Here is an 11535-nt window from a genome sequence, read left to right as displayed (position 1 = left end):
CCTCAAATCCACAGCTACCCAAACTAGATGGCCTACTGTGTGCCTTATTCAGCTGAATGAGGTATTGAATAGCTACAAATTGATAATGAATTTTTAAAATGAGTAAGTGCTAACTTTATGACCTGTTTAATAAGAAACCCAGTTACAAGTCAAGGAGGCTTATTAGTCATGCATGACCATTTATTAAATTACAGTAGCTGACTTTATAGCCCCCAAAATAAGCAGTAGTTTTTACAATATACTGACCAGTTTCTGATCTCCTAAAAACACTAAGTCCCCATAAATGCCGGTGTCAGCGCATTCATAGCCTTGCCGTGCAATTGTGAATTGTCAGGCACCCTCCGTTGCAGGTATCCCCTCGACGAATTTCATAGACGCAGGTTTCAGACTGGCTGCGCTGATGATTGTACGGCCAAGACATAGAATGCACAGGGAAATATGGCTTAAACAAAGACGTGGAAGGGGGATTGAACTCGACATGTCAACTGTGCCCAGGGTAACAGAGGCCTCTCTCCTCACCTATCAGCCCACCCACACTTCTGTAACCATCAATATTGTTTTGAAATTGTGTCTTTATCTGTTTAAGAGACTACAGAGAAAAAAGCTTGAGAGTCAGCTAAGTTGCCTCCTTCTCCCCATTATTTTCCCCTGTAATCTTTGAGAGAACATTTGACTACTCTGTGTTTTAAGAGCTTCCTCTGACAGTAGTACCTTCTGATAGTCATGGAGTCATTGTGAAAAAGAGCTAAGTTGTAGCTGCTTTATATGTATTTAATATAGTGCTTCTGTAAGAGCTTGAATTTAGTTTAATAGATAATGGGGATGAATTTCAAGGTCAAAACTGAAATCTCCTTTAATATTAGTGTGTGTATGCATAGATGTGTTTGCATGATTATATGCATGGATGTATGCATATATGTATTTGCTTGTGTGTATGCACATGCACGTTCTCTATTATTATGATGTCATTTGCAGGGTGCATGTCACTCTATGGAGACTCATTGCTCTCTGCTTTCGATTATACTCAGACTAGTCCAAAACCCCTCTGAACTAATCCTAATCAGCTTGGAAGCCACCACACTCAGGCATGAAGCTGTCAAATGTGAGTGTTTGCAGATGTCAGTGCAGGATGGCAGGAATCCAGAAGGATAGATCAAGGCTTACTCACTGAAAAATGCATGCCAGTGCATCCCAGCTCTAGAGTGCTAGCACAGCCATAAGAATAACGTGTCGTGACAGTAAATCAATAACCTCTTGGAGACAATTCGTTTCTGAAATATCCCTGATTAATTATGCCAGTGCATGTTTGGCAACAGTACTTTGCTCCAGCATTAACCTAATGCTTTTTGCATGAAGCAGGATTATAACTAGTCCTCATAAGTCGAATTTGACATTTCAAATCAGGCTTTAAAGGTTTGGGTTATGGATTTTATAATGTCTTCATGTCAGATATAATTGCGCTTATTACTGCTAGTAGACATTTGCCAATCAATCAGAATAACATTTATTTTATCATAAACAAGGGTAAATTGAAATCATTTGAAATCGTTGTATTTGAAGACTCAGTGAAGAAGCTTTTTTAAGATCACTGAAATTTGCTTGTACAGTGTAATAGAGGAGTATAATGAAATTAAAAGTCAATGGAATGTGTTACTAGTGTCTCACTTTAAAAAATGACTTCCCTTATATATTTTGTGAATATACAGCTTTAGTTTGATGACTTGGTCCCATATGAATATGGTTTGGAACAAACTAGCCCCCTTTCTTTCTGCAATAAAAATGTAATTTTTGTGCTTTCAAGATGAATGTATTATTTTTATTTGGTTATATATTGTAGCCAGGGAACTTACTTTTTTATTCCTCTTCAATTACTGGTTAAATAGGGTTTACTTAAGGAAAAGTCATACTATCATGGTCCCCGAGCGAAGGTTTATTGAGACCCCATGAAGTTTCTTGCACTGTGCAGGGAGCTAAGCATACAATGGTTAATAAGGTTTGTTCCTTCTCCCTAAAGCAGTGCTCCCAGTGCATCAGGATCACTTCCTTTGTGTTAACTATAACATTATAAGGCGGGAGGGAGGGGGGGAGGGGCCGCGGAGAGCCATAGCGTAAGTACATAGGAGGAACACAAATAAAAAAGAAGGATTAATTATTTCTGGGATAGGGCTGACAGTATGGAATAGCATACCAGTCAGAATAAGCTACCTTATTCTAAGGTAGCAAATTAACCCTTAAATCTTAGCAAATTAACTCCACAAAGGTTTATTTCTCATTTCATAATGTCTGCAGTCCAATTGGCTCTAGGACAGCTCCCTAACTCCCTTCCAGGTAGTAACTGAGGGATCCAGGATGTTTTCATCTTATGGCTTCATCATTTCAATCATGACTTCCAGGTCACTGTGGCAGGGGCAGTGCAATTACACCAGCTTTGATATTGTCCTAGAAGTATGCATATCACTTCTTTGAAAATAAGCCATTGATCAGAACTAGTGACAGTGGCTCCGCTTCATTATGAAAGTGCAGAGAACTATGAGGGATGATTCTTTGAAGAGCTGTAAATGATCCTGTCATAAGTATATACTAAAAAGAGGGTGCAAAACACAGAGGGATTCCAGTAAGAGATAAAGATGTGAACAAAGGCATGAACATGTAAGGCCTTTGGTGGAATAGTGACAGGTGCCAGTACAAAGTATGTGAGATTAATCTAGAAAAGTAGGTTAAATCTGATAGTATGAGACTTTAAAGGCAGAGCTAAGAAACTTAGACTTTGTTCTGAAGATAATGAGACATTTTGGAGAAGGAACCCAAATGATCATAAAGTGTTTTTAGAGGAATACTCTCACATTTGAAGAGGCTCATATATATATGGGTGAGTGGAATTGATTGAGCTCAAAATAATTTTTGAACAGCATATAACATTGAAATCCTAGTTTCCTATTTTTTAAGTTTTTTTAATTTCAGAATGCTCCTAAAAATGAGTTTTATTTTTCTATACTTATTCCCAAAACCTATCAGTGTGTCATGAGCTCTAAGAATGCTTTCAATTTTACTGACTATAGGAACAGTCGAATTTTCTTTTGCCTGGTCCACATTCCCCCTTGCTCTCCCTTCCATCATTCTTCAGCCCACATCCTAAAATGCTTTCGAAATATTTTTAAGGAGAACAGACTAAATAAAGACATGAAAGGTAGCATAAATAGCAACTCAGAAAGAGAATGCCTCTTTGTGTTTGTGGTTTGGGGTTATTCTCATCCCAGCATCTCTACCTATCTGAGGTCCTCAGTACCTACGAGATGAGCATAAAGTCTGGTCTGATTGTCTTCATAGAGGCCATTCATCCCTTAGCCCTGGGAATCTTCTTAAGTGAATGGTGTGTATGAGAGAAGGTCCCAGATTCCTTCCCTCTGACACAGCCATAAGACCAAGAGTTGCCCTTCCTAATACCAGTTCTTCCACTGGCTACTCCCCTATCCTCAGGTCTTTCTAAGAGCTCCGGAGGTGGTATAGCATCATGGTTAAAAGGTGAGCTCAGAAAGCAAAGTACCCAAGTCTAAGCCCATATCTACCACCTTCTACTTAATAACCTTGAGCAACTTTCTTAATTTCTCTGTGCCTCAAGTTTTTATAATATGAAATTGATAATAACATATGCCTCAAAGGGTCATTGTGAGATGTAAATGAGTTTTAATCCATGTAAGGTACTTATTACAGTTCTTGGCATGCAGTAAATATTAAACAGTATTATTTAGCCAATTGTCTTAAGTAGAAGATCCTACAAAATAACTTGATTTTTTTTCATATATTGTACAAGCCCCTTTTACTGTACGATCTCATGTAATCTTTATGCAACCCTAATGAACTTGGGCTTTTCTAAAGTTGGAGACTTTGTATTTGTATTCCCAAGAACAGCAACCTGTTGGGGGCCAGGATCTTTGTCTGCTCTTTTCTGGGATATGTGTTAAGTACCCAGAGTCATGAGTGGCACATAGTAGAAGTACAATAAATATTTACTGAATGAATGAACAGACAAACAAGCATGGGAAACTGTCTCACTCAGTAAAAGCACAGGTTTTGGAGTCAGATAAATGTGAGGTCTCATACTGGCTGCACCGTTTACTAATTCTACATGACCTCTGACAAGTTAATCGCTCTGTTCCTCCATTTCCTCAATTATAAAATGAAGGTGAAAATAACTCATTAGATTTGCTGTGAGAATTAAATATGATATGGGTGAAAAATGTCTAGTATAAAATTGAACATATATTAGGAGCTCAGTAAATGGTAGCTATTCTTATTCCTATGTCTTCAGTATTTATGCGCATAAATTAATAATGGGGGAAGTAACATAAAATCGAGACGGATGAGAGAAGTCATATTTACGTGTTTACCCGTGAAATGTATATTTGCCAAAATTAAAGACTAGCTTCCTTTTTTGTTCTTTTCCCTATGTTGTTTTCAGCATTATGGTACTTATTAAAGGAGAGGAGCAGAAAAGGGGAAATTGCAGGTGAGGTAGGAGGGGTGGGGGAGGCTGAAGAAGACCTAGAGAAAGTCATGGAGAGAATCAAGTCCCTTCCTTGAGGAACGAGCAAGTAAGATAGAAGGAAGGAAAGGTAGGAGTGTTGGTACATAAATCTCTCCTCTCTTTAATAGACCCTCCACCCTGGCTCCAGCTTGCTCTTTCTACTATTAACATTCAAATATGTTTCTCCTACCTCGGTATAATTACACTCCATGGAAGGAGTTTAAAACTATATAGGTATCTCTGCTTCTTTCAGGACAAAGCGCATATGAAAGTCCACCACAGTTTGGTGTATGCCTACCTAACCTGTCCAAATTTATTTCTTCATGCTCCTTCATGTCCTGAAACAGTGACAGTCCCCTTGGTAGTTTGTGCCGTGCCTTTACGTACTTTTTATTCTTTTCAGCCTGGTGAATGACTTCTTCCTTTACTCTTTCTTCTGCTTGTGAGGTCCTGGTCACACTTAAAAACCCAGTTTAAGTCTCTTCTCCTGCATGAAGTTCTCCCATAACCCGCCCAAGCAGACTAGATCACTCTAGCCATTGCACCATCATAGGTCTTCACATCTGCATGTATCTCATCATACTGTAATCGTTTGATTGTCTAAGGGCGGTAATGAGGAATACTGTTCTATAAGAAAAACAAATGCGAATTGTGAAATGTTCATGGAAGAAGAGACTTATTAGGTCACTTTAAAGTCGCCGTTACATTTTAAGGTACGATGTGGGTCATCTCTGACATTACAAAAAGAAGAATTGGTTTCAGTAGTCTACAGGCTGCCAGTTGAAAAAGGAGGCACCAGTAATACCACAGACGCACAGCACCTTGTGGATACCTTCATGAGGAAAGTTCAACAAGAGACTGCCTCAAGTCATAGTAAAAATGCTTTTTAAATGCAAAAATCATAGCCTAGTAAAATGGTGCCACTGACCTAGTGTAATTGTTTCTATGATGGCTCGTTCGCTCTTAATTGCAAAGATATGCATGTCTTGGTTTAATGTGCATCGCTATTTTGTTTATCAGGCCTAATTATTAAAACCATATCCTGAGTTGTTGGGACTAATGTTAGAACTGGATGAGTCTTAAATTTAGTACTAAGCCCATACATAATTTTGGAAGCATCTGGAACATAATGGTACTCAATAAATATTGGTTCCATGTGAATCTAAATTTTTTGTTTGTTTGTTTTTTAGGCGAGGCAACCCTTGGTTGACCTCACAGATTGCAAGGACCTTGCCAGCTTACAATCCCTTATTTTATTTATTTTTTGATGCCTACAGCACCTGGTCTTCCTAGGTGGTCTCCTATCCAAGTACTAAACAGGCCCGACCCTGCTTAACTTCCGAGATCAGACAGTATAGGGTTTGTTCAGGGTAGCATGGCCGTAGACTGAATCTTAAGTTTCTGACCCTGATCTAACCTGATTCTGAGATGCCTGTATAAGAGCATCTCAGACTGACGTGACAGCCAGCAGGAATAGGTATCTAACACCACACAAAAAAGCACAACCAAAAAGGCCCTGGCAGTTTCTGGGGAGATTCTATGTCGTATCGCACAGGCATTGCTACACTAAAACCAGCACCTCAGCCCTTAAGCGATTGAGGCCTGTGACAAGAAGTTCCATTGACTTCTGGGGAAGTGGAAACTACAGTGGTTAACACGAGCGGTGCCTTGTCATTCAAACACTAAAATATTTCTACGATGAGGAAAATGAGGAAGGGTGGCAAGTTTTGAGCTAACCAATTAGTAAAATTAATCATGATAGTTTCTGGTATCACAATAAAACATTTGGTCAGGTTTTCAGAGTTAAAAATTTAGGTTTCTTAGAGCTTGCAATATCTTGATTTCCAAGCTGCCAGGGATATCATTGACACCTCCCCATATCCACTGACTGAATTTACAGTTGCCCCAGGGGAAGATCCAGCCCCTTTCTGCGCATGCTCCCACCCAACTGATTTTCCCTGTATTCAGCCAACATTTGACCTGTTTGGAGAGCCCAGAAGCTTTGCAAAAGTTAGGAGCAGTCAGTGTTTTGTAATCTTTGTTAGTTTTTCTGACATCACCCTTTCTATCATCTTAGATCATGTTTTGTTAATACAATGAGCTTTATCTTCAAACTTGGCAACTTTTTCTTGCTTCATTACAGAATAAAAATTTCTCTTGTTTAATCAATCCCCTTTCATTCTAGAGAGAATTGAAGTGGAGAAAGCAAACAGAAAAATACTCAAGTTACAGTCCGGAGTGTACAACTTTCTGTATCCTAGAGCAGTTTTTTATACTATTTTTATTTGTGATATACCTGTAAACTTGTCAGGACATAGGGACTCTCCTTTACCCCATCTTCCCAGGCAAGTCTGGTCATATATAGCCCGGCCTGCAGCCTGGGTGCCCACAAGAATGCAGGAATATACACACATGCACGTGCACATGCACACAGCCGTCCTTAAATTTTTTCTTTATAATCAAAAATTGTTATAGGGATATAAGGAAACCTTGATATCCTGACAAACATGAAGGCTAGAGCTGTGGTCAACCTACATGGGGACTGCCATAACCACTACTGCACATCCGGTAAACCAGATGCCCCAGGAGCTAGGTCTAGCAATCTCATTTTTAGCACGCTCACCTGGTGATTTCATGCCCACGTTACTTTGAGAACACTCCAGAGTTCTTCCTGTGTCCTGCAGATGCAAATAAGTAGACATGGGATTGCCAGCTCTCATATTATCCAGCAGGGGCTGGGCTGGTACACCTCACATTCAAAAGCTGGTTTGCTTCCAAGGAAGAAGACTATTTGATCTGGTGCTCATATGGTATGGGACCAAAGCTCTTCTATTTAAAAAAAAATATTTTGAAGAGAGGAGAAAGACCAGAGAGATAGCAGTTAAATATAGTCAGCCTTCAAATCCTGTTTATTCTTTTTTTTTTTTTTTTGTAATATACATTTTAGGTTCTAGAGCTCTGAAATAATCTTGAATGGTCTCCTAATCCATCTACTCTACTGGCCTCATTTCATACCATCACACAGTATAGTTTTCATTCCTCCATTTATTCCACAACAAAGTTTATTCTAAAGCTTTCCTTTACTTTATAGGCTACTGATTGCCATCACAGATAATCAGTGTTTTTCCCAACAGCAAGTCCAGATCCTTCTTGTGTAGTATAAATCCATTTCTTTGATCCTGTTAAATGCCACTAAATTCTTCCATTAGTACCTGAACTTCCTACTCATCTGTCTCTTCATTTTTCTGATAAAAGATTATCTGTTCACAAATCAAATAATTTAGCAGTTAGAAAGTACAACCACAATTTATAGATGATCCATTCCAGTGCATAGGCTGCGTAGCCCTGATGGGCATGCAAGATAATTGAGGTGGCACAGGGACATTAAATAATATTAAATTACATAATGAAAAGGTAATTCTCAATTATCTTTCAGTCCTTCTAATTCCATTTAGGAGAGTCTATATTTCATGCTAGTTTGTCTTTCATGCCCTTCTAATGTTTACTAACATTCCTACTTAACATATATAGAGCAGGCCTCAGAATCAGGGCCTTGAACAGCAAACGTATCTAGCAAACATTTATTAAGATCAATTCATTTCATTGTATGTGTTTTTGTGGTTATTATCTATTTATGACAAGTGATATTCCATTTTATGCGAGTTTGTAAGTCTCATAAGTTTCCCTTTAAATACATTTATTTTAGAAAAAAATGTGAATTGAGTAAGAAAATAACTTTTAACAAATCAGGGAACATGACAGGGCTGCATCAAGACTTGTTGCTTTTGTAAGCCCTAGGCACTTTGTATTTGTGGGTCCCTTCCTCCACACACACACACACACACACACACACACGTATTTATACAAATAGCATATATAGGTTTAAAAATATAAATTATAAATATAAATTTATATATTTTATATATAACATTTAGGACTGCATTGGTAAAAACATGGATATAATCCTCAACTCTAAAAGTTTATTTTTTTCTTCTGATTGTAAAAGAAATTAAGACATTTTCATGGGCCCAGGGCGCAGTATCTACCATGCCTAACACATAAGTGGGCCCTGGTATGCGATACAGTAAAACTTAAAATATTAGTTCTCCATGACCGAAGTTTGAGATGCACTAATTTAATCCAACCCCTTATTTTACAAAGAACAATACTGAGCTTCGCAAATGTGCAAGAACCTGCGTGAAGTCTTACAGTGAGGGAGACACAGTCAGAGCTAGATCCCAGAAGCCAATTTCTTAATCTTTCCACGTAATTACATTTCTTTCTTCCTTGGGGCCTCTTCTTTAAAAGCCTTTTTCTTATCCTATCTCCTTCACATCGTAATTAAGCCCTTAGACCTTCCTCAGGTCCGGCCCTCTGCTCAGGTCTGAGCATCTCTGTGCAGAGGTGACACCACTTGGTGGGTCACCTTTGCAGGGAGACCTTTGCCATGGGATGCTGGTCAGTTCATGGTGATAAACGCTGCTCTATAAAGAGAACCTATCCAAGCCCTATTAAGAAAAACACAAAGGATGCAAAGCCCAAGATATTTTTGGGCTTTCCTTTTTGAACATAATCTTCCAAATACAGTCTCATTAAAATTAGCAGCAATGGAAGAGTGAGCTTAAGATAGGATAACTACTTAGACCAGTACTTTCTAGGGCAGAGTTAATAGGGTTTACTCCTTGGGCTGTCAACCCTTCATCTCACTCAGCACTTAAAAAAACAGTCAAACCTCAGTAACTGGGGCGCTGGGCAATTGTGATGGTGAAAACAGTTCAATACAATTCGTAAGAGCCTCCTCTGGCAACCAGACTTTATCTCCTTTGTTTATCCAAAGTGTACCTACAGCTGTCTGAGAGCACTGTTAACTTAAAAGGTTTGAGGAATAGCAACGGATCATTCCTGGGTTTGCTTTTTTTTTTTCTTTTAGTTGTCAAATGATCTTTGATTGAAATATTTTCCTCTGTAGTTCTCAAGCAGCTGGGCATTCCACCTCCCCACTGTTGGTATCACTGATGATGTCATGAGGGTTGTGGCCATCAACATCGCAGCCCACAGACTGGACAGTCCCAGGTTCTCTTTCATGTCTCCAGAGAGCTCTCTGGCTATACAGATCGGTGCTGCATCCATCAAGCAGTGTCGACAATCTCATCAAGCCGCTGTTACCACGGTGCTTGATGAGCTTTTCCTTCTCTCTATCTCTGGCTGGTTCCTGGAGGACTTTGACAGTAGGGCAGGGGCAGAAGGCACCACTCCTCCTGGGCCTCTCTGTTCTGAGTGATCAGTTTCATGTACTCCTCAGACCCTTCCAGGCACTTGTTGCCTTTGGACGTCATCACCAAACTTTTTTGGAAAAAGACCCAGCAGTCTAATCTTGGGGGCCAGGGCAGACACGGCACCAAATTCCTGTTCTTGCACTTTAGATATATGACTTTGATCTCTTTTGGGCGGAACTTAGGTGATACGGTGGAGGCAGCTGGTACCAGAGGAACCCAGGCGTGGGACGACCAAGAAGGTTGCACCAAAGCTGAAAGAGCCGCCTCCAGCCATCTTTAACTATCATTGCACCACTGAAAAGTTATGACAGTTGTTGCATTGTTGATTATTATTCAGAATGCTTATGTGCCACAGGAAAATACACATTTAGCAAGTATGTTTTTTACAATGAAGACCTTTTTGTTTATTTTGAGGCTCAACCAAAAAATAGTTCTGGTCTGTTGAGAGGCAATGCAAGGGATCCTGAATCATGCATTCTCACAAGTCTATGGAGTCAAAGATTATTTAACTCATATCTTTTAAAGATACAATTCTAATGTAGAAAAAATAAGTATGGAATTTAGAGACAGACAGAACTGGTCTTGAACCTCACCTCCAGACTTACTAGTTCTGTGATCTTGGGCAAGATAATTTCTTTCTCCGAGTCTTTGTTACCTCACCTGCAGTTAATAATGGAGTTAATAATTCCATAAGAATTATTTAATAAGATTAAATTATCTCCACAAATATTTATCGATCACCTCCAATGTGCCAAGCTCTCCTCTAAGTGCTACAAATACCACAGTGAACAAAACATATGATTACGGTTCTTGGGCAGCTAATGGTCTTGAATGGAATTGAGTATTTCCTCCCTGGTTCTTAAGTTATTGAAGAAAATATTGCCTGGGAGTGGATTAGAACTGAATTTCTTTTACCTGTAGTTCTCAAACAATTACCCCTCTTGCTGCTACAGATTTTGAGTTATAACTGAGCTGCTAAAGGTTACTTAAAGATTCAGCAGGACTGTTTGTAGACTTTTACCATTTGTCTAATTCATAGAACTTTAGCTACCTGCAAGGCAATATTTATATGTGCTATATATATTTTGCACTGTTTTTACTTTTGTTAATATACACTGTTTATCAGTAAACATAATGTGCATTATGAATTTTTAAAGAAGGAGATATACGTTCTTTAGTGCCTGAAAATTCTGAATGATAAGCTGTTAAGTTACCCTGATATAGAAAAATCTGAAGTTTGCCCCTGGCCAAACTGGCACGGACACAGCTAGCCAAAAACAGACCTTTGTCATCGATTATGGAACAACTGATGGAACAGCACTAGCTCCTGTTTAGTGCTGATGATGCCAGTGATGAAGTAATCTAGACAGGTCTTCACCTTTCTGCCTGGCATCATCAAAGTACATTCAAACCTTTCCAGGTGTGACATCTGATAATCAGCAACTAGGCTAGATGAAATAATGATAACTGGTTAACTAAAATTATTCAAATTCATTATTTGAACGTACATAACTTTATAGAAAAATAGATGATTTTCTAATCAGTTTAGAGCAATGGATGAAGAGGTAGAGTTTAGACTTTTTTTTAAACATTGAGGGTGAATTTCTTATTTTAAAAATAAAATAATTTCTTTATTTTTTTATTCCAATCAGGGTTTCTTTTTTATTAAACTTATTGAGGTGACGTTGTTAATAAAATTATATAGGTTTCAAGTGTACAATTCAATAATACATC

At 38.6% G+C, this 11535-nt stretch overlaps 1 protein-coding gene and 2 pseudogenes across 7 annotated transcripts in view; 1 reads left to right on the top strand and 2 right to left on the bottom strand.

The window, feature by feature from the left end:
• AIG1 (androgen induced 1) overlaps positions 1-11535 on the top strand; it is a 197852-nt gene that overhangs the window by 150967 nt on the left and 35350 nt on the right. The window lies entirely within an intron of this gene.
• On the bottom strand, positions 5794-5912 carry LOC111737240 (annotated as a pseudogene).
• LOC111737144 overlaps positions 9498-11535 on the bottom strand; it is a 3128-nt pseudogene continuing 1090 nt past the window's right edge.

The sequence above is a fragment of the Pteropus vampyrus genome, unplaced genomic scaffold, assembly GCF_000151845.1.
Source record: "Pteropus vampyrus isolate Shadow unplaced genomic scaffold, Pvam_2.0 Scaffold24, whole genome shotgun sequence".
NCBI classification, from domain to species: Eukaryota; Metazoa; Chordata; class Mammalia; order Chiroptera; family Pteropodidae; genus Pteropus; species Pteropus vampyrus.
The sequence above is the reverse complement of the archived record's forward strand: the minus strand, read 5'-3'. Positions and strand labels throughout refer to the sequence as shown.